The sequence below is a fragment of the Saimiri boliviensis genome, chromosome 1 (genome assembly GCF_048565385.1).
Source record: "Saimiri boliviensis isolate mSaiBol1 chromosome 1, mSaiBol1.pri, whole genome shotgun sequence".
NCBI classification, from domain to species: domain Eukaryota; kingdom Metazoa; phylum Chordata; class Mammalia; order Primates; family Cebidae; genus Saimiri; species Saimiri boliviensis.
Window position 1 is genome coordinate 60259703 of NC_133449.1, and position 25002 is coordinate 60284704.

At 32.6% G+C, this 25002-nt stretch overlaps 1 long non-coding RNA gene across 1 annotated transcript in view; it reads left to right on the forward strand.

The window, feature by feature from the left end:
- The window catches only part of LOC104650533 (uncharacterized), a 488551-nt gene that overhangs the window by 376019 nt on the left and 87530 nt on the right, over positions 1–25002 (forward strand). Inside the window, exon 2 of the long non-coding RNA XR_744133.1 lies at positions 12339–12421. This is a non-coding gene — a long non-coding RNA (uncharacterized LOC104650533). The remainder of the gene's footprint in view (positions 1–12338; positions 12422–25002) is intronic.

Here is a 25002-nt window from a genome sequence, read left to right on the forward strand (position 1 = left end):
AATTCTTTTTTATAATTTCTTCTACATTTTGATCCTGAGGTTATTAATCAATGCCTCATATGCTGCTAATCAGAAGTCATACATTGAGAACAATCCAGTGACAAAATATTGTTCTTACAGACACTTCTGGCAAATAAAGTACATGAGATTAAATACGCAAACAAAATAGAGAAGCTAAAAATATCCAAACTATATTTGCCTCAGACCAAATTAATGCATTCATATTTTGTAATTATTATGCTTCCACCACGAGACCTAGTTATCCACAAGTTCTCTATGCAAAAATTGCATTGAGACTAGGAATAGAATTTAAACGGTTCCCCTCAGAGATCTCATGGAACTCTACATTGAATTTTTTGTTTCTTCTAAAAGCTCTTTCAGTTCTATTTTGCCAGATTCAATTTCATGTATTATCTATGCCTACCACCTTAATATGGAGGCCAGTCCACAATTTTCTTTCAGTGTGAATTTAATCATGTCATAATATATACATGTCAAAACATCATGTTTCATGTCTTAAATATATACAGTTTTATTGGTAGACTCTAAACCAATAAAGCTGGGAAAAATAAATTATTTCAAATACTATTTTGAGTGTCCAAAAAAAAAAGAGCTAGAATATAACATACAGTTGTCTATGCCAGAAACTCACCAAACTTGGCTCCATTTCTATTCTGGGTTGGTAAGCACGTCTCTCAGGACCTTGGTAAGCAGTTGTGCTGCCTCATAGTAATAACTAGCATACTTAGCAGGCACAATCAGGATGATCTGTGAATTTCTAGTAAATGATCAAAATTCTATGTTGCTTTTCTCTCTTTATAAGAGTAATAGCAACAGGAAGTTTCTCTTGGAGCAAACTTGCTAGAAATAGAATGACTTTCTAATGAGAATAATTGATCCCTTTTTATAGACAAAAATCCCTTTTCTTTCAGTCATATCTTTACTTTATAGGTTATAGGACCTACCTTTGATCAAAATAAGCATACCATGAAAGTAAAATCTTATCTGTGAGATTTGTGGAAATTAACTTTTAAAATAAACCATTACATTTCTATGAAAATGAACCACCAAAGTAAATATGAAAGAGTTTTCCCCAGAATAATTCTAAGAAGTTTTGAAAGATAGCATCATTGCAGCATTCATCTTTAATTTCAGCATTTTGCAGTAAAAGGTGTTAAAATACTGTCCTAACAAACTTTGTCATAAACAAATTTAGAATATTGTGACCAAAAGGTATAGTTAATTTTTGGCTACTATTTTCTCTATTAAATACCAAAGGATAGAAAAAATCAATTTAAAATGGGCCTTACAACATAGAATGTAATCAATTATAGGCATACTATTCAGAAAATAAATAGGATTAAAAATACACATTGAGCATATCCAAACAGATTTATTAGGATAAATAAGTGACTTTTTAATAGACTAGTAGCAATGACAATATATCTTGAAAAATACATACCTCTAAAACAACAAAGATAAAGTTAACTAGTATCATATTCATTTATTCAACAAGTAATTATCTACTATGTGTAACATATTCTTCAGGTGCTAGGTACACAACAAATCCAAGATCTCAGAGAGCATGAAAGGCTAATAAATACATAAAGAAAAAATTAAATTGTATTATGTATGATTAAAACATAGGTTAAAGTCTTAGTGTTTGGTTTACTTTAGAGAAGAACTTTTTGAAGAAGCAACAGTTGATCTATGATCTGTTTATCAGTTATTATGCTAAGAAAAGAATCATATTTTCTGCATAAAAAGTGAGTATCCATGGAGCAAAAGGTACATATTAGTCACTCTTGAGTTATAAAGTTACAAGAAACATCATCTCTTTTCTCCAGGAGTTTGAAATATAGTAGCATAGACCTAACTTTTACACACAGGTCTAAATAAGGGAATTTACTTAAATAAAGTTACTCTAGTTTGTGCTCACTATGATCCAACCTTATTATGAATGTTCTTCATATTTTAACACTTCTAATCCTCCAAATGCATAATTAAGTAGCCTTTACTATTTTTTGTAATAAAAATATTTAGTGAAAAGACACATTTTAACTCCCATTTATAAATTTTAAAAATACAAATAAAATTTTATCAACTTGATATTCAGCCTGTAACTGGCTCAATACATAGTCTTAATTTATTTCCTAAAATCATATTTCAGCATCCTCTGAAAAACTATACCTTCCATTAGTTATGTAACAGAGAAAAATATTTAAGCATACACTCATACCTCGGTCTTTAAAAAATCTGAAAAGCCTTAGTGTAAGTTTAAAATTTTAACATTTATAAATTTGAAAATTTGTACACGTGCTGAGTAGTAGCAGTGCTAACATTTTTGTGACCATTAAACCACAAACTCACTACATAGAGCTTCTTTCTTGGTACAGAGAATTAAATCACAATACCAACATTTACAATTTTTAATAATTTTATGTGGTAAAAGACACCACCCCTGGAAGCCTCGGCTCAGAAAACACTTGAGGTCAGATCCCCAGTAGGTACATAGAGCAGATGCAGTACATAATTTCAGGATAGGAAAATTAGCTACTAGAATATGCCTGACAGTTCCTACTAGCTAAGAGGCCTTAAGAATGCAAGAATAGTAAGAGTAGTAAAAGCTTTTACTATTATATATAAGCAAACTGAGACAAAAGGACTAAGTTTTTCCTTTCAAAAATATAATAGTTTGCTGAATTTGGGATTACATTTAGTCTAGCACACAGCTCACCTTCCTAATTTCTATGATAAAGAATGAATGTTATGACATAAACGCGATACTATAACATCATGAAAAATAGGTTTCTGGCTGAGACGATCTGAGAAGGTGGCAAGGTGTATTTAGCTAAAGGTAAGCTGCTCATTATATAGCCAAGGAAATATGAAAGGAGTTGTCTTTTAGAGATGTTTCCAAGACAACAATGACAACAATCTCATTGATATTAACTTGACAATACAAGTGGCAATAGTAGCTTAGGTCATGAAAGACCCTATGGAGTCTACCAAGAAGTTTCTCTTGGGACGCTCACAATATATCCACAAAGTGTTAGTAGAATAACCATGACTCTTCTTTAAAAAAAAAAAAATCCAAATATATATATATATATATAAATCTTCAAATGTATAAATATTTGGAGATTGTTTAAAGAAGTGGAATGGTTATAATATTAACATACGCATATACACTAACATATATTAGTGTATCTTATTAACATACCCATGTGTTATATGTAAGCATTAAAAAAGAAGAGGCATGGTTCCTAAGCATAAATAAAAGAAAGAATATTAATGAGCAAATGTCTTATAGAGATAATTCATTCTGAAAATCAATCAAGAAAATTGCAATTTTAAATATAAGTCATGTTTCAATAACATTGACAAAGAAGAAGGACAGAAAGTACAGGAGAAGAAATAGAGGGATGGTCATTAAATGTTTAATGAAATGATTTGACAATGTATGGATGTCTATCATAAAAACAATTAAAATATAAATATACTTACTGATATATAAAATACACTAAGAATGAATTGAGTTTAAAAATGGTACATACAGATTTCCTATTTTGCCTGTAAATGGAAATATATTTTTATTTTTCAGAGTCAGGTTTATTTGACGCTAAGACTTTATTTTAAAACGTAGTAACTGCTAATTCAATCTTTTCTATTTTAATTTAATATATAAGACTATAACACTTTTATTCTATTAATATAAAAAAATATATCAACTTTAAAATTGCTGTATTATAAGTCTGAATAAATTTATTACAGTATGTCTGTTCTATCTAGTTTAAATTAAATCTTTTTTTCATATTTTTAAATGTATTCTCTATAATTAAGGCATGGCTGATTTTGATTTTTCTAGCATTGATTTTTTTTATTGCTTTTGTTTCTTTTAAAAGTGCAGGAGAGAGTGATTTGTACAAATATATTATTTAGCTCTCAGTTGCGTTTTTTAATTAATATTTTTATACTGAGTTAAATATAGATTCACAGTCTGTTGGAATAAAATATCAGGAAGAGCCTATAAATGCTTTACCCTTTTTCCTGATAGTAAAATCTTGCAAAACATTAATACAATATCACTATCAGGATTTTGACATGGATACATTCAAGATATGAGATATTTCCATTCTCCCGAGGATCTTTTGTATTGCACTTTTATCAGCATACCCACATCTCTCCCTTGGCCTGTCCCTATTCCTTGGCAGTCACTAATCTGTTATCAATTTCTATCAATTTGTCATTTCAAAAGTGTTATAGACTACGCAGGGCCAGGTGTGGTGGCTCATGCCTGTAAGCCTAGCAATTTGGAAGGCTGAGGAGGGTGGATCATTTGAGGTCACAAGAGCAAGACCAGCCTGGCAAACATGGTGAAACCTAGTCTCTACTAAAAACACACAATTAGCCATTTGTGCTGGTGGGTGCCTGTAATCCCAGTTACTTGGGAGGCTGAGGCACTAGAATCACTTGAACCAAGAGACAGAAGCTGCAGTGAGCTGAGATCAAGCCACTGCCCTCCAGCCTAAGCCACAGAGCGAGACTGTATCAAAAAAAAGAAAAGAAAAAAAAAATATTACTATGCCATAGGTAAACTTTTGGGATTGGCTTCTTTCATTCAGGATAATTTAATAATAGTTTATCTAAATTTCACATATATTAATATTTTTTCATTTTATTTCTTAGTAGTATTCTATAGCATGAATGTATAATAGCTTGGTTACTATTCACATGTTGAAGGACATCAAACTGCTTCTAATTTGGGGCTATAACAAAGTTATTTCATTTAGATGGTGTTACATAAATGGAATCATACAGTATGTGTCCCCTTGCAATTGGCTTTTTTTTTTTTCATTCAACATAGTGCCCTTGAGATTTTTCTAGGTTATTAAATATGTCAATGGTTGGTATTCTTAATCCTCCAGTAATGTCCCATGGCAAGTATGTATCACAGTTTATTTAACTATTGGCCATTGAAGGACAGGGTTGTTGCTAGATTTTGGATACTGTGAATATTAATAAAACTGCTATAAACATTGATTTAGATTTTGGTGTTAGGTTGTCATTTATCTTGGATGAAGACCTGAAAGTGCAATTTCTGGTTCATATGGTAAGAGCATTTTAGTTTTATAAGTAATTGCCAAATAATTTTCAGAATGACTGTATCATTTTATGTTCTCACTAGCAATGTATGAATGATTCAATTTCTCCACATTTCTGTCGACATTTGTATTATCATGATTTTATTTTTAAATATTAGCCATTCTGATAGGTATGCTAGCCTAGCTCATTGTGATTTTAACCTGATATTTTCTAGTGGTTAATGAAGTTCAACATCTTTCTTGCTTATTTGCCATCTGGATATACTGTTTGGTTAAATGTGTGTTCGATTCATTTTTTCCCATTTTCTGATTGCATTATTCATTTTTATCTGTTGAGCTTTTTGAGTTATTTATATATTTTAGATAAAAGTCTTTTGTTGAGTAATAGGTTTGCATTTATTTCTCTCCCAGACTGTAGCTTATCTTTCAATTCTCTTAACAGGGCCTTTCATGGACCAAGGGTTTTTAGTTTTGATGAGGTACAATTTGTCATTGTGTTTTCTTTTTATGCTTTGTGCTTTTGGTGTCAAGCCTAAGAAGTCTGCCTAACTGCACTTGAAAAGATTTTTTTCTACTTTTCACAAAAAAAGTCTTATAATTTGCATTGAAATCCAAGATACATTTATTTACGTTAACTTTTGCATAAGGTGTGAATTTAAGATCAAGGTTTTTTGTTGTTTTTTTTTCCCCCCCTATGGCTACCTGATTGCAGTAATACCATTTGTTTGAAAGGCTATGCTAGATGGGTGTGGTGGTTTACTCCTGTAATGTGAGAGCTTTTGGCAGCCAATGTGGGAGGACTGCTTGAGGCCAAGATTTCAAGACCAGCCATGCCAACATAGACCCTCATCTCTACTATATATATATATATATTTTTTTTAAATGAATTAACCAGGTGAGGTGACATGCACCAAGAGTCTAGACTATTTAGGGGACTGTGGTGGGAGGATCTCTTAGCCAAGGAGTTTAAGGCTTCAGTGAGCTATGATTGTGCCAATGCACTCCAGTCTGAAGGACAGAATAAGATCCCGTCTTCAAAAACAAACAAACAACAAACAAATGGCTATGCTTTCTGCTTTGAATAGCTTTTGTGACTTTGTGGGAGTCTAATGTTAGATTCTCTATTCTGTTCTATTGATTTATGACCTAGTCGTTCACTAATAATGTGCTCTCATGATTATATAGCTATATGGTAAGAAAATGTTGAATAGATTCATCTTAAATTATATTTTTTTAAAAATTGTTTTGGATATTCTAGGGCCTGTGGTTTTCCATAAACATTTTAGAATGAGCTTGTCAAAGTGTAAAAACATGACACAAAACAACAACAACAAAGCTTGTTGGGATTTTCATAAGAATATCACCGAACCTGTGAATCAATTTGAAAATTAATTACAGCCTTCCTACGTTGGTTCTTTCTATGAGAACGGCATACTTTTAAATTTGTTTAGTGCATCTTTCATTTCTTTTATCAACATTCTTTAATTTTAGTATATAGATACTGTGCATGTTTTGTTAAGTTTGTACCTAAATATTTTATAATATTTTCTTGAAAAAATTATAAATGATATTGTGATTTTAATTTTGCTTTTGATATGTGCACTCTTACTATTTAAAACTGTGGTTCATTTGTGTGTCTATGTATGTGCTATTTTCATATGCTACAACCTCGCTTAACTTTCATATTCTACAAAACATTTCTACTTTGCAAATTACTTGAAATTTTCTACAAAGATAATTGTATCATCAGCAAATAGAGACAGCTTTTCCTTCCTTTACAATTTGTTCCTTTTACTTCTTTTTTACTTGATTCACTGTAGTTTTATGTTGAGTAAGAGTGATGAGAATTGCCTCTTTTTTTGCCATGTTCTTCATTTTAGAGTGGAAACACTAAATATTTCAACATTAAGCATGATAATACCTGTAGATTTCTTTTATATATATTTATCAAGTTTCAGATATTTTTTTCCTACTGAAAACTTACTGAGTTGTTTATTATTATTAATAGATGCTACCTTTTCTCAAGTGATTTTTCTATATCAATTGATACAATCATGTGATTTGCCTTCTTAGCCTGTTGATATGTTGGATTACATTGATTTTTTTAAAATATAGAACCAGCTTTGCAAACTTCTAATAAGCCACACTCAATTGACCATATATTGTTTTTAAACATTGTTAAATTGCTAATATTTGCTTGAGTATTTTTTTTGTCAAAGATTATAAGAAATATTAATCCATACTTTTTTGGTATTTATTTTTGTTTTTTTGCTCTTTGGTTTTGGAATCAGGGTAACATTATCCTAATACAACAAGTTTTCTCTACTTTTTCAGAAAAAAATGATTGTGTCAAATTCATTCTAATTCTTCTTTAAATATGTAATAGATTTCTCCAATGAAACCATCTGTTTCTGTAGATGTTCATTCTATGAATTTTTAAATGATGAATTAAATTTCTTTAATGATTTAATACTGTTCAGATTATTTATTTCATCTTGGTTGCATTTTAATAGCTTGTATTTTTTGAAGAATTGGTCAATTTTTTCCTAAATTGTTATATTTGGGATCATAAAGTTATTTGTAATATACTCTCATTATCTTTATAATAGCAGCAGGATTTTCAGTGACAGCCCAGTTTGTTCTGTATACTGGTGGTTTGCGTCTTTTTAAATTTTTTTTAAAGATGGGGTTTCACCATGTTGGTCAGGCTGGTCTTGACCTCCCGACCTCAGGTGATCCCCCCTCCTTGGCCTCCAAAGTGGTTGGATTACAGGCGTGAGCTACCACGCCCGGCCGATTTGTGTCTTTTTGCTTCGTTTTTGATATTTGTCAGCCTTACCAATTGTGTTAACATTTTGAGGAACAGGCTTTGTGTAATTGATTTTCTTAATTGGTTTAATTATTTTTATTTCCTTGATTTTTTATCTTACATTTATTATTTCCTTTGCACTGCTTTTGTCAGAGATGTTTGAATCAGAGGGACTCCATTTTGAGTGAGGGCCAGGAAAATGAGGCTGAGACTTGCTGGGTTGCATTCCCAGAAAGTTAGGCATTCCTAGCGTCTAGATGTTTATGGTTAAGGGAACAAATTAACAATGTTCACTAAGCAGACCTGGGAGTGCACAAAGACCACAATACCTGGAGAACAAAGGCATTCCTAATTTTGCTTTAAAGATAATAATATCGATTCTTGCCAAATATACTAATTAAGAAAATTAATCCTTTATCACAAACCCTGAGAGCGGAACACATCTGCCCATGTATATAAGCATTTTACATAGGGTGGATGCCTTCCTACTCTTGCTTTCTGTAACATCCTACTCTGTGTGTGGAGTCCTTTCGCCACTGTACTTTCTCAATAAACTTGCTTTAACTTTGCACCGAATTCTTTTTTGCGTGAATTCTAAGAACCTTCTTTTGGGGTGCAGACCAGGACCCCTTTCCTGACATGTTTACTTTCAATTACCTATGCTGTAAAATTTGAAATCAATTTGTAAAACAACATAGAGTGAGTTTGTGATTTTTCCCTGACTACACCAATGTCTGACTAACTGATATATCTACACTATTTTCATTTAAGGATAATACTATGTTGTTATAACTTAATACTTAATACTTAAGTCTTAATACTTAATACTATGATGTTATAACTTAAAACTGCTATTTTATGTTTTTAATTTATTTTCTCTCTGCGTTATTCTTTTGTATCTCATTTATTACCTTTAAAACAAAGTATTAACTCTTTGTCTTAATTTGTTTTTTGTTGCTGTAATGGAAAATCAGAGAGTGGGTAATTTATAAACAATAGAAGTTTACTTGGTTTGTGGGTCTGGCTTCTAGGAAGCCCAAGAACATAGCACTGGTGTTTGGTGAGGGCTTTCATGCTGTATCACCACATGGTGATGGTGGCAGACCAAGAAAGTATGAGAGTGAGAGAGGAAGGGGGTCAAACTTATTTTTTTCTTCAGGAATTCACATCTGTGATAATGAAATCACTTCTATGATAAGAGCATTAGTCCATTCATCAGGGCAGAGCTCTTATAATCTAATCACCTGATAAAGTCTCACCTTTAAATACTGTTACACTGAGGATTAAGTATGAACATATGAACTTAAGGGAGCACATTCAAACTGTAGCATTCTTTAATATTGTTTTAGTTATTAATCATTTGCTTACTCTGTTTTCAGTCTCATTTCTCAATTTTATTACATATATTCTCTAATAATATGAAATTGCCTTAAGTGTCTTTATGTCCCTTACCCTTATCTGATTTATCAGACCTTGTTGTCTTTGCTAAAATACCCTTCTCCAAATTTTCATCTTGGCCACATTGTATTTATTCTTTAGGATTTAGCATTGTACTTTCTATTAAAGAAAATATGTTCTGTCCAATTCTCCCCAGTCTTGAATCTTTGCCCCAAAACTTTCATTTCCTTTACCAAGAATTACTTACCTAAATATTTATTTATCTAATGTATCTCTCAATTATGAAACCCCTTGTTGCATTTTATAATTATTAGTTTACTTATTTGTCCCCCATACCAGATTCTGAACCTTTTAAAAACTACTCCTCTCTATATTCCTGTTTCTTAGACCTATATCTAACATATAGAATTCACTTGTTAAATGCTGGTTATATAAAAACAATAAAATATTTCACATATAATTTATTTTAGTGAAAATATGTCAATAAAGATATGTTATTAATTTTGAACTGCTCTGTTTAGAAAATAGTGTTAATTAACAAACACTAAAGAATGTCTAACTATATGTTCAGTACTGAATTGGATAGAGTTGAAAATACATAAGAACAGCAATCTATTCTCAGGTTATAGTAATCTGTTTTATCAGGCATGCTTCCACCATAAAATAGTGCAAACTATCCAAAAACTAATTGAGATTCAATGGAATGGTGGGTCAATGAGCTTTTGTACTAATCAAAAAGGATAGATAGGAAAATGTGTGAGTTTAAAAGCAATACTTTCCAAGTTACAATTTTCAATTCATTACTGGGTATTCAAATCTTTTCTTATTGCCAAACAAGTTTATTTGTAGTTAAGATCAACAATAAAATAGAGGAGGGTAGCAAAAGAGTAAAAGAAGCTTTACTATGTAAACTTAGAAAAGTTAAACTTTCATTCATTGCTTTTCTCTTTTCTAACACAAACTAGGTATTGAAAAAAATTGTGTCTATTTGTGAAGGTTATTAATAAAATAAGAAACAAAAATCTAGGTCTTATAAAAATGAGGCATCTTTGATAAATAAGCAGAAACATTAGCAATCTGCTTACAACACAGAAAGAAATATTTTCTCATGTTGGAAAACACTATACTCTTAACATTTTTAATACAAATTACTTTTTATGGACAAACTTGTCTGAACAGTACTCTCCTGAAAGCCCATAAACTCCTCTGAGATACTCCCATATTAATGAGTTTTAATGGTGCCTTTGAATAATACCTAGATGACTATAGCACTACTTAAAACAGAAACACACCTCTCACACTAATTAGAGTTCTTGAATGACATTGAAAGAGGGAACTGGTTAAATCATTTTCTGCAGCACCAGATTTAATTGACATAGATATAATGCCAGTGATAATTTTATGCAATTGCAAGATCAGGAGTTTAATATATCTGGCAGTAAGGCAGGGATTTTCTTTCTCTGACAGTGCTGAATAAACCTCTCTAATCCTTTTCCTTTAGCTTTCCCTTATTTCTAGGCTTAAGTTTAATAAAAGGCTAAAAAAAAAAAAAAAAAAAAAAAAAAAAAGTCAGGGTTCCTCTAGGCTTCTGAAAGCTCAAGCACAGAGAGAAAAAGATGTTAACTCAGGGAGGTTGTGGATCAGAATCATTAAAAAGACTAATGGCAGGATCACAGGGCTAAGTTTACAATTCCCTTTGTATACAGCAGAGGCACCCTCTCTTGCAGTAAACACTTTATCTAGTTTCATCTTGCTTCCAAATTGCCAAAACAGAGTCAGGAGTCCAAGAGGGACTGGATGATTATAGTTTACAAGGTGCTCAAAATGTTTCCTTGAATGTTCAGTTTAGCTTACCTGTGATGTTTGTTTATTCATTTACAAGTTATTGCACAGCCTTGTTATATAGAACTAGGATATTTTGGCAAAGTGGACTTCCACAGAATGTTTTCTGTAACATGTAATGTTTTGCAGTTTAAAATTGCGGTGTTATATAGAAGGCAGCATCTTATGGGCCATTTGGCAAAAGTGATAAAAAGCATAGTATTTATGAAAGACTCTGAAATAGGCCACATGATTTTCAGTGTAATAATCCAGTTTTTTGTTTTTTGTTTTTTTTACTTTGTTTTAATTATAAATTATGAAGTGCAGAACTCAGGGAAATCTCAAGCCTGACTCTTTCTGCACCTGGGACATTCCTGCTTTCTGTGTTTGTTTTATGCTTTCTTTTTAACTTTTTGAGCAGAATGCTTCATTTATAATGTTCTTTCTTACTTGACTTTTGATCAATGTTGTAGGTGTTGATATACAATGTTCTTATTTTCATTGCTTTCTAAAGCTTAGGTAATTGTGGTTTTTTATTAACATTTAGACTCAAAATTTATTTAATGGAATGTATTTTTATATGGCTATTTTTCTCCTTTATACCTTTGTAAACTATATTTTAGATTGAATGCACGATGATCATAAAATGTAGCCTTTGAAATGCCTTCTTTTAAAAATTCATTGAGATTTTCTTTGTAATCCAAAATGTAATGTTACTTTATTTTTTTCAGAAATAGGCTGTGGAAAAAAGGTCAAGTTGTAGAAAGGAATTTAATAAGTATCAAGTCTATTGAGATAAAAATATAGTTTGCAACATGTTTAATTTTAAGAAAGTAAAGCATTATTTAACCAGCAAAAATGAAATCAAAATTACCTGGAAATTGTTAAATAAATCAGTGTAATTCCATATAGTAGCATAGTATGCAACTATTAGAATTTATGGCATTCAAAAACATTACCAAGCTATATAATTTAGTGAAAAAAGCAATTTAATAGAATATACAAATAATGTTTACAGACAATATATCTTGCTTTTTAATAGTTCCTTAAAGGATAAAAAACAGATGCAAACACATTAACTCAAATTTTAATTTCAATTTTAACTACAAAGCATCAAAATAACATAGTGTGATGTAATCGTGAAATTACATATAATTCTGATTCTTCTTCTCTTTTTCTTTTCTTTTTTTTTTTTTTTAATGTAGAAAGGGAGAATGGTTTGAAAATGGTTATGAGGACAAAAAACGATGCTGACAGCACCTCCAGGACCCACGGAACAAGATCTGTGGTAAGTTGTGTTAACTAGGGCCCTTAGAAGAGGTTCAGATTTACATTCAAACATAAAGATGAAAGAGATATCTTGAACACATGATAAAATTATGAGATACTTAACTGTTAATGGAGCACAAATTTCAAATGTCATACAGAAATAATTTTAGAATTTGAGGAAGCATTGTAAAGGATACAGAATAGTACATAGATAAAGATATATGATAATTCATTTAAAGAATACAAGATGTTACTAGGACTATGGGAGTTTTCTTGGGATAACATTAATGAAATAAATATAAGTAAATATGTAGTAAAATTAATCCTGGTGAATTTAAGGCAGTGTTTGGGTTAGGATGAAAGAGAGGAATGGATCTCTTTACTGTAATACTTGAGTAGATAGTAAGCAAGGAATGATCTTACACTTAGGGTGCCAGTTCACTCTGATTTCCTGTTTAGGGAGAGGAAATCTTATTCCAGATACCTGTACACTATCTTGATAGCTTGCAGAATTTTGTAGAAGGTATCTATAACACCAATCATAAGAATCCTTTTATTAAAAGAAAGTTATGCTTGTGAGTGTATGTACTTTTGTGCATATGTGAAAATGTCTACAGGCATGTACTTTCTCTTTTTATCTCGCTTTGATAAAATCTGGAAGTGATGCATTAAGGGTCTATTTTTCTTTTTTTTTCTTTTTTTTCTTTTTTTTTGTCTCAGAAATCTCTGAAATATTTTCTGTCTTTTCTTCCAGATTCCCTTAAAAAAAAAAAAAAAGTAGCCTATTCCTATAAGGAATTTGATTGCAATTACTAAAGCTGTAGAGTCTGGAGGACATGTACCTCATGAATAACTGGAATTAAAATCCCAAAGAATCATTAACTTTTTTACAGTCACTTGAAATCCTGCTTTTATGAGATTTTTTTTTCTATTGAAATACTTTTGTGTATTTAGTCCTTAAGAAGAAGAATTTGCCATCTTGTGTTTTTGTCTTCAGTTGATGAAACTGAATCTAATACTTGCATGTCTTCGTGAATTTTTTATGTGTATGAGGTTATGCTTGGGCATCACTGGGATATTTTTTAGTGTGTGATTTTATGCAATAATATTTGGATATGATCACAAATCCTTCACTGGTAAAGTTTCTTTTCTTTCTTTTTCTTTTTTTAATATCAGAAAGTTTTCTTCTTTTTGGAGGTAGGATTTTTTTACAGACTTCATTCTGTTTCTGGAATATGAAATTGGGAATCATCCAGTTGGCAACTACTTTTTGTTACTTGAACAAAGATAGAAAAATTGTGCTTTCTTTATTCCAGACATCATATTTTTTGTTACATGGAATGGCTTAATCATTCATTCATAAATTACATATTGAGTTTCTACTATGTGCCAGGCAGAGCTTACAGTATCTGGAAAGTGATGGTAAATAAAATAAACCGTAATGTTTCCTTATGCCTAATTATATTAAAATGACTGAGATGAGGGAATAATATGAATTAAACAATATAAATGTAAAACAATAGAATATAATGGTTAGAATATGGTACATGTTATGGAAAAAATAAAGTTGGTTGAAGGGAACCAAGAGTATGAGAGTGATAAGTGGGTTGCAATTTTACATAAGGCTGGTCGGGCAGGTCTTACTAATCCGGTGATATACATGCAAATATTGGGAAAGCAATACAGAGAGAGGGAACATCCCAGTGCAAAATGCTTGAAATGGGATGGGGCTTGTGTGTTTGAGGAAAAACAGAGAGGTCATTACGACAGGATCTATATAAGCAAGATAGAAGAAAATGAGGTCACAGAGCTAATAGGGGTCAAATAATTTGGACAGTTATAGGCTATTTGAAGTACTTTCCATTTACTTCCGAGTAGTAAAAAGTGAGACCATTGAATGACTTGAGTAAGAAAGTACTATGGTCTGACCTCTATGTCACTGACTTCTGTTTTGATAATAGACTGGTAGGGGCAAGGCGATGAACTTAGAGGCTACTGGATCAATCAATAGCAAAAACAAAGATGGCTTGGATCAGAGTTGCAATGGTGTAGATAATGGTTGAATTATAATGTATTTTTTAATAAAGCCAAGAGGAATTCTTGACAAGTTAGATGTAACATGACAGAAAAAGAGTCAAAAATGACTGAAAGCTTTAGTCTGAGCCATTAAACGAAAAAGTTGTCATCTGCTGAATTAGAGAAGATTATGCTCTGTGTGTGGAGTATGTGTGGGGTATATCTGTGCAAGTAGCATGTTGAATATATGCATCTGGACTAAAAGAGAGTAACCAGCCTGAAGATAAAGCTTTGAAATTCTAGGTACATATTTCACTATAAGGCCATCTAACTGAATAAAATGATGATACAACGATGTGGGTAGAAAAGAGAAGGCCAAAAACTGATCTCTAGTATCTACAACACTAAAATATTGGTAACAGAAAAAGGATTCAGCAAATATCCCTATAAAGGAGAGACTAGTAAAGTAGGAGGAGAAAAGAATTGTGTGATACCTTGGAAGCTGACTGAAAATGAATAATAAAGGAGGGGATTGTAATAACTTAAATGCTCAGAATGGTACATTACATAAAATGTGAGGCTGGTGGTAATAGTAAGTAAATTAAATTAGGATGAGGCACAGGCAACTTAGAGTCAGGAAGTCCGGAGTGGAAGAGAATAAAAAGGAAAACATGGATAATATCTGTAATCAAGAGAGCCCAGCATGCAGTTTCTTTGGGACTTGCCTACTGTTGCTTAACTTCTCAAGCCAATATCATCCTATTTGAAGTAAGTAAGACTTTTGGTTGCCTACTGCCACCATACCTAGTGATTCTGATGTGTTTGTTTGATCTATTTAGGCGGTATGTGACCCCTCTCACTTCAGGTGATAGATCTTTCATTCTGTAATACTTTGGAAGAAGAAATATACTAAGCAAAAGATTTATTTGCAGCAAGTTTTAAAATTTGGTTTTCCTGTGGTGAATCTCCAATTTTTCCATACTCATTATATTTCTGAGAACAAAACACAACATATAATGTGACATAGAAGAAATCTTAACATTCCATCTCTGCCATTAGTAAAATTTTTAAAATTCCTGCCATTTCACTTCAACAAATGGAAATTAGCCTCTGTGTGGATCAACATATCTTGAATCTCTTTATAAAGGAATATAATTGAGTTGTGTGAGGTAAAAGCTAGGGATAGCATCTTTCAGCAACTTTTGGAGCCTAAGACATAGCAAATCAGTCAGTGAAAACCATCATTACATCAACAGTCTAAGGAAAAAACATATAATCATATCACTTGATGCAGAAACAGCATTGACAAATAAACTAATTCTCATTTATAATTAAAAATTAAAAATACTCAGAACACTAAAAATAGAGGTGATATCAATATTTAATTTTAAAATTAAAACAAACAAACAAAAAACACCGAATCTTATACTTAATGATGAGAACTTGAATGCTTTCTCTCTAACGTTTGGAACAAGGCAAAGATGTCCTCTCCACCATTCTTATTCAGCATTGTACTGGAAGGTCTAACCAGTGTATTGTGACAAAAAGATAAAATAAAAAAATATAAAAATTGGAGGGGAAGAAATAAAACTGCATATATTCACAGATAACTGATTGTTTCTGTAGGAAATCCCAAAATTCCAACAGCAACAATAGCAGTGACAACTCTTTGAACAATAAGAAATTATTCCAAGGTTTCAAGATACAAGATTAATATACAAAATTCTATTGCTTTCTCATATATTAGCAATGAACAACTGGAATTTAAAATTAAAAGCACAGCATCATTCACATTAGATAAGAAAAAAAGAGAAATACTTAGATGTAAATTCTAACCAAACATGTATATGACCTATATTCAAAAAAATTACAAAACACTGATTTGAAAAATCAAATATTTAAATAAATGGATGTTCTGTGTTCATGAATTGAAAGAGCCAACATTAAAGTGCCAGTTATTCCCAAATTAATCTATAGGTTTACCTCAAACTCAGTTAAAACTGCAGTAAGCTCTTTTGTCAATATCAACATTGATTCTAAAGTTTATGAAAAATGCAAAAGACAAGAATGGCTAACATGATACTGAGCAAGAGCAACAGTGTTAGATGACTGACATGACTCTATTTCAAGATTTACAATAAGGCTACCATAATCAAAATTGTATGATATTGGTGAAGTATTAGACACATAGATTACAGAACAGAATAGAGAGCCCAAAGAAAACCCACTCAAATATAGTAAAAATGTAGTAAATTGATCCAGAGGAAAGGCAGGTGAATGAAGAAAGAATAGTCTTTTTAAAAAATCATGGTGAGACACGTGGATGTCCTGTAAGTAAAACAATGAATCTTGACACAAATATTAATCTTACAAAAAATCAATGCCAATTAGATTTTACATCTGAATACAAAATGCAAAACTTCTGGAAGGTCATTTGGGATACAATCAGTAGGACCTTTGTGTTTGATCAGCTGTTTAAATACTAAAATAAAAAGATGATAAGCAGATTATTGGTTATTTGTTGTATTTGATAAGGGAGGGTTAAATAGGTAAAGCACAGGGACATTTTAGGGTGGTGATTTTACTGTGAATGATACTATAATTAAGTGTTTGCCAAAACCCACAGAAATTTACTATGCAAAGAACAAATCTAATGTATTCAAAATTTTTTTAAATAGTATTGAAATTGGAGGACAAAATGCAGAATGTGACCAAAGAATTTAAATATATTAGAAATGCATTAAATAACATCAATTAAAAAGCTGGTAGAATAATGAAATATGATGAAATACATAACTGAAAATGTAAAGTCTTTGAGACTAAAGCAAAAATAACTATATATAAGCATTATAAGTGGTTGGAAAGTTGTATCCTGTAGGGTAACGGGTTAAAAATTCTGAAACCACACTACATGTACACAGGAATTGAATTAGGTACATAAATATCAGATGGGAGAGGGGATTTGATGTTGCAGTGACAGGTTACAGAAAAATGTGGGGTAGAACCCAGAATGACCCATGAAGTATGGATTAGATTTGGAGACATTAGTTTGAACTTACGTTCAGCTTCATATAGATACAGATGGTTTCATATAGAATTATCTATACATGTTTATATACAGCTAGTGCTCAACTTACGACCACGATTGGTTCCAACAGACTGGTCGTAACACGATTTGGTCATAAGTTGAGTAGGCTGTATGTACAGTACTGTGAAATGATGTTATAAAAATCTTTGTCATATTTTATCATAATTTGCTTTCATTATTGTTATATATCATAATTTTCTTTGTTCGTTTTATGCCGTTTGTATCATCTCCACACCATTTTGTTTCTTATTTTTACATTCATCATATTTAAGTAAAATACTGCATTACCAGTACAACTGGTTTAATATTTGCAAAACATACAAAACACAAAATGCAGGTGCATACAAAAATACAAAATACAGGTGTAAAAAATACCATAGGAAACATTTTCCCAATTGCAAAACATATCAAAATATATAAACATGTACGAAGCATTTTATTGGCCGCCAGTGCTTGGCTGCGGATCGTTGATGTCATCATCTGAGGCAGCAGTTGGGGTTACTGGAGTTGTTTTTTTCATAAACATGGTGAGCTTTGTTTGAATTGTATGTTTCTTTTTTTCTTCATAAATTTCATGATACGGACAAAACACATCCTGCGACATCCGTTCAATCCTTGCAAATCGTTTGATGTTTGGGTCCATTGCTTTGACATGTATAAGAAATTTATTCAGTAAAGATAAACCGTCTGATAATCCCTTAGTGGTGAACTTTCTCTCCGACTCCGCCTCTTCTTTCTCTACTTCTCTTCTTTCTTCTTCTGCCACTCTTTCTTCTTCCAGTTCGATTAGCTCTTCATTTGTAAGTTCATCAACATTGAAAATCTGTTCTCATCTGTAATTAATTCATCCAGACTATTAACACACTTATGTGCTCTCATCTGTAATTAATTAACAAACTTACATGCGCTCATCTGTAATTAATTCATCCAGACTATTAACAAACTTACGTGCTCCTTCCTCATCCGCACTCACTGCTTCTCCAGTCACTCGAACTCTATGCATTTGGAATGTTTTCTTGAATCTCTGGAACCAGCCAGTGCTTGCTACAAATTCTTGACTGTAATCTTCTCCAACACTCTCCTTCAGAGTCTGAAATAGACTTTTCACCTTCATCTGCAAAGTAAAAAGACTTAATGGTGTCCATTTTTTAATTTGATCTTCCATCCAAATACATAGCAATTTCTCCATTTCGTGGATGGACCCGCTTCATTGCTTCATTATAACTGTTGATCGCATGGGTGCAGAAACTTTCACAGCTTCACAAATTCTTTAAAATCATTGACACAGTCGAGTGTGATAACTTCATATCACGTGCGATCACATTCACTTTCTTTCCTCCTTCGTGCTGCTTAATTACCTTCATTTTCGTGTCGAGATCGATGGCCTTTCTTTCCTTCTCGGCAGGCTGAGGCATAGACAAAGCCAATTTCCTCTTGGTAGACATCTTGGGAGAGGTTTGATGAAAAATATCCAAGACACAAAACACAAATTGCTGTACCGAGTCTGGGATAACAGTTGAAATGGTGCACACGGAGATGATAGTGCTGCCGGAAGCTGGTCCACACTGTCGTACACCCAGCTGGGCAACGTTTGCGCTGCCAGACGCGGAGCAGTTGTGGCTAGCCATTGTGTTCATAAAGTTGAATGGTCATAAGTTGCATAGGTTGTAAGTCGATCAATACCTGTACATAAATTAGTGTCTACCCATATGTTTTTTTTTTTCTTTTGTCAGCTGTAAGAACCTAGAAACAGTGAGATTTCAGTACTATTGAGAACACTTTACAATCTTGCTTTCCAATACCAGTCTTCAATAAAAGCATCCAGACCACTTGGACGAGTGACTCACTCTAGGACTGGGGTAGAAAATACACAAAATGCGCCTGGAGCCTCTTGTGTATTGTAGTGTCAAAAAATAAGAAAGTGCTCAACAAAAGCAAAACAACACACATGCACACACACACACACACACACACACGCACATGCACACACTCTGATGGGGACTATGAAAAGGACATAGGAGCAAAGGAAAGAGTTCCAAATGGCAAAATTGGAACAATTTCAGCAATAAAATAAGTAAACTGTGTATGAGTATAACCCAAAATATAAAATAAATATTCATGATGTAAATGATCAAACTCTTAAGCAAATGGATAATAGATAAATCTCTCTTGCAGAAGAATTTCAAATAATGTATGTTCTAACTATACCCTTAAGGATATGGAGCATTAATCCCTGCTCCTTAAAGATTGTCTTGGCATAGTTTCTTCTAAAGAGTACTATGTGTAAATTGAATTAAAAAGAGCAAATTTACTCTTAAGGAAGAGTAAGTTTGGAATGATGAAAAGTGACAATGATTCAAGCCAGGCAATCAAGGTGAACAATTACAATGACAAGTTATATATTGACAGTATATACCCTTCATAAGATGTGATAGCAACTTTACAATTGTGGTCTTCCTCCCAAAATATCTGTAACTCTTGTATAATCATGAGGAAAATATCAGACTGTTCTCATTTTAAAAATATTCTGTAAAATACCTGAACAATTAATTCCCCAGGTAGTTAAGCTTATCAAAAAATAACCAAAGTCTGCGAAATATCACAACCATTAAGAAATTAAGGGAACATGACTACTTAAAGTAGTGAGGTATCATGGATGGGCTCCTGAAACAAAACCAATATTAGGGAAAGACTAAACATCTGGATACAATAGACTTTAAAACATAACAGAATATCAATATATTGGTTTACTAATTGTGAAAAATATACCATATCGGTGTAAGATATACTGTCTCCCTTCCCCCCAAAATTGTGCCTCCTAATCCCCTAAATATGTGAAACTGTTACCCTATGTGAAAACAGAGAACCTACAAATATAAATTAAGAGTCTTGAAATGGAGAGATTATTCTGGATTATTCAGACGTGCCTTATATAATCACAAGAGTCATAAGAGAGAGGCAGGATGGTCAAAGTTTCCAATGTGATGAAATTGAGATGTGTGTGTGAGAGAGATAGAAAAGTGCTATTCTGTCGGCCTTGGAGGTAGAAGGGAGCTATAAGCTAAGGAATAGAGATAGCCTCTAGAAACTAAAAAAAAGGCAAGGAAATGGATTATGTCCTACAGCAGGGGTCCACACCGCCCTGGGGGCAGACTGGTATCATTCTGTGGCCTGTTAGGAACCTGTCCGTACAGCAGGAGGTGAGGCAGCAACCCAGCATTACTGCCTGAGCTCTGGCTCCTGGGCTTCAGCTCCTGGGCTCCTGTCAGATCAGCGACATTAGATTCTCATAGGAGCCTGAATCCTACTGTGAACTGAACATGCGAGAGATCTAGGTTATGTGCTCCTTATGACAATCTCGCTAATGCCTGGTCTGTTGTGGAAAAAGTTTCATCCCCAAACCATCCCTACCATACACTCCACTCCCCATCCATCTGTGGAAAAACTGTCTTCCACAGAATCCATCCCTGGTGCTGAAAAGTTTGGGGACTGCTGCCCCAGAGTCTCGAGAAGATACACAACTCAGCTGAGAAATTGATTTTATGGCTTCTAACCTGCTTTACGACAAGAAATTTGTGTTGTTCTAAGCCCCTGTGTATATTGACATATGTCTGAGTAGGAATAGGAAATCGATATCATTTTAATCATGGATAAAACTGATTGTAGATTATACAGGAATTTCTGAGTTATCTTTGCAATGATTCTGTTAATCTAAAACTGTTCCAAAAATAGATTGTTAAAAAACAATTTCAATAATTGAGCTATATGACATAAAATGCAGCACCTGGGGTAACAGCTCACAGGCGTCTGACAAACTGCAGCCCTTAGAGCATATAGTCAGCTTTGCATTGTCTTCCCGTCTTTGTCTTTGCATATTTCATTCACGGTGGTTACTCAGCTCTCTGCTGAAGTGTCTCTTCCTTAAAATTTTCTTGTTGTATCAACTTTAAGATCAGAATGCATTTCTTCAGATTTTTCTAAATTTATTTTTTTCTCTAAAAATAGTGTTAAGGAATGTAAATAATTATTGAAAATTGAAAGAAGATAATATTTTGCCAATTGAAACTGTGCAAAATGATTTACAAAGAAACCACTTAATAGAGTATCATGAAGCCTTTGAAAACAATGTGAAAAACTAGAGGAGGCTTTAGGGAGGAAAAAATGAAAACAATAATGCAGTTGTGTTCAGATATATCTACAAAAATTTTAAGCCTAGAAAATACATGCTAAAGGCATGTTAACTTGCAATTTGGAACATACTCAATTGACTACCTTTTGCCTACATAGGGAAAATCAGAAAAAAGAAATGGAGAATTAAATATGTATGTTCTATCATACATAATATATAATGTTAGAATCAAAACACATTTTCAAAGGGTGGGATTTTAAAACTAATTATAAATTCAATTCTAACATTTTTTTTCTGACACACTGATGCATTCTCTTACATACCATTTGATTGACTCATGTGGACCATGACCCTAAATCTACAATCTGTAGAGGGCTGTTTTCAATCTAGATGCTGTCTGTGATAGAATTCATAATTATAAATAGTGAAATTTGATAAATAAGAACAACATAATCAACTGTTTATAAAGTTAGACTGATTAAATATGGAGAACAGTCCTTTATTCTGACATCATTTAATTTCTTGTGTCTAGCAAACTAAATAACATTGTTTTATTTTCTGAATGTCATTGACAATATGTAATATGTGTATATTGTTCTAATTTATATAGCTATTAAACTCTGCTAGTTTGCAATGTCTAGGAATTGTAGTTTAGCAGAAAATTGTTACGTGTGTAAGAAATAAATAGAATAAAGAAGTCATCGAAGAGAAGCTGATGATATTTGCATTCAAATGATGATTATATTGGCATTCTCAATAGATCTCCACACAACAGTGTCACAGCTTACTGATGACATTTCCTGAGTCCTGTTCCATCTAAGTGGGGAAAACTTCTGTCTATTAGAAATTAGAGAAAAACACTTCTCAGGGGCAAAGATATATCTTTATTGAATACTCTTGCAAAGTGCAAATGCAACTATAGTAAATGCTGCCAGAGATGAGAAGAGTCAGTTGACTTATCTCAAGTCAATTATGGGAGTAAAACTAAAGTTTTAAGCTAGAAAATACATGCTAAAGGCATATTAACTTGCAAGTTGGAACTTACTTGATTGACTACCTTTTTTCTACATTGGAAAAATCAGAAAAAAGAAATGGGGAATTAAATATTATTTAAAAAAATGAAGCAAAAGCGAACTATAACATGCTTTAATAGAAATTTTAAAATATAGCATTTATCAAATCTGTTTTATCATGCCCCTGAATTTATTTTGTTCGTTTAAATTAACTAATTAAAGAATGTGAAAGATCAATGGTATTTAAGTCTGATCAGTGGAATAGTATTAAAAATATTTTTTTTCTCAAAGGTAAAGACTTATCTTTAACATATATAAAGAGCTTTATTTTTTAAAAAAAGCACATTTTTCCTTATTAACCAAAAATGTATATTCTCAGTTTCAAGAAACACATATGTAAAATTATTTCATAAATGCCTGCTTGATGGGAGACCAGTGCTCCAGCCTACTTGCTATACAAAATTCCAATGTGGAGAAAAATAATAAAAAATAGGTTGCCCAGAGCTCTGTTCACAAGTGGTGTCATGAAAACTTGAAGGCAAGTTCTCTGATCCTCAGTGGCTGGCTCATTCCAAATCACTCATCTAAGTACTGCAAGGAGAAATATGTTTTCCTCTGAAATATAAAGTAATTTCAATATAAAACTGTTGTTTTCCAACAGTAAGAGATAATCTTACTTTATATTTGATGTATTTAGAATAAATTTTAAATACATATCCAAGAATAAAATAAATAATAAAATTTTTTTTTAGAACAAAATGTATTTCCTATTGTGGAATCTAATTGTTCTGGCAAACGATGGCCAAGGAGAAGTACAAAATGAGTAAGTGAATTGCTAACTGCTAAATATTATGCGAGTAAAGACAATCCAAGTAAATCCCCATGAAGTTCCACACTGCTAAACTTTTAGATCAACATCTTTTTGCTTAAGGAAATGTCCTCAGATACACAAAGATATGTAACTTCTTGAGATTCTTTTAAATGCTAACATTTTATACAAAATATGGCTGTTAAATGTTCAATAAAACATCATAGCATTGAACATCTGGGACACAGGAAAAATAATGTCATGTCAAAATATGTTTGTAGAGTTACCATGTAAAAAAAATCAATTTAGTAAGTATTTCAGATGTTCTCAAATTGTAGATATATGTGGACAGATATATAGAATAATTAGAAATTAGCTCTTTAAGAATGTAAGACATTATTTTCTATGTGTTATTAAATTTTGCCCCCACCAACAGACAAAATGGACTCTCCTTGGCTAACTGAGCTTCTCAAAGTTAAAACAGAAACAGGCCTACATAGTTAAGAGAGGAAACGATCACATACTCTGCGTTCTTAGAAAGAACTAAGTGTTACAGGACCTCCCTTTTTACAGCCAAGCCAAAGAGGTTCCCCATGTCAGTGTCAAGATAAACTGTGACTGGAAACTCCCCTGCCACTCACTGCCTGTTTGAAAGAAACATCTGACAGAGACTTCTGGTTTGGGGTCTAAAAACCACCTAATCAGGGCTCAACTATTTTGACCAATCAGAATTGAACAGGTGTAAAACTTTCATTTGCATAAGTGGACCTGGTTGAGAACCTAGGTGAGAACTTTTTTTATTTAAGCTAGTCCCTCCCTTTGTTCTGTGGAGACCACCCCTTGTGTTGAAGATTATACCTTCCCAATCTACAGATTATTTTTTAATAGAAAATAAGCTTTCCATTTTAAACCTTCCAAACACACACACAGTTAATCATCTATGAAAATAATTTTTAAAAGTGGCTACATAATAAATGTTGTATTATGTTGTCTGGGTATGGTAGCTAATACTCAGCACTCTGGGAGGCTGACGTAGGAGAATCACTTGAGTCCAGGAGTTCAAGACCAACCTGACCAACATAGGGAGACCCTATCTCTATAAAAAATTAATTTAGATACATTTAAAATTATAAATAAAAATAAATGTTATACTGTTCAGAAAAGAGATCAAAACTTAGGAAAGATGCAGTAGAGAAGGCAGGAGGGAAGTTTTCCTAAAGGACTACAATTTAAGAGATTGTAATCGGATTACACGCCACCAGATTTTCTGGAACTCAGGTTCTTGGCCTCTCCAACCCTGATGAACGGGAAAGGGGGCCTTGGTGTCACAGTCATTGTTACAGCTCAAATAGAACTCATGGACCCAAAGAGTGTGTGGTAGTGGTGTATTAGGCAGAGTGAAAGGACAGCTTCCAATCCATGGAAAGGGACCTGGAGGGGGTGCTGCTGCAGGCTTGGGTGGCTGGAGTTTATACCCGGGAGTTATTCCCTTCCCCTTCTTGTTCTAATCCAATGAGGAGGATTTCAAACTTTCTCTGGCCAGAGG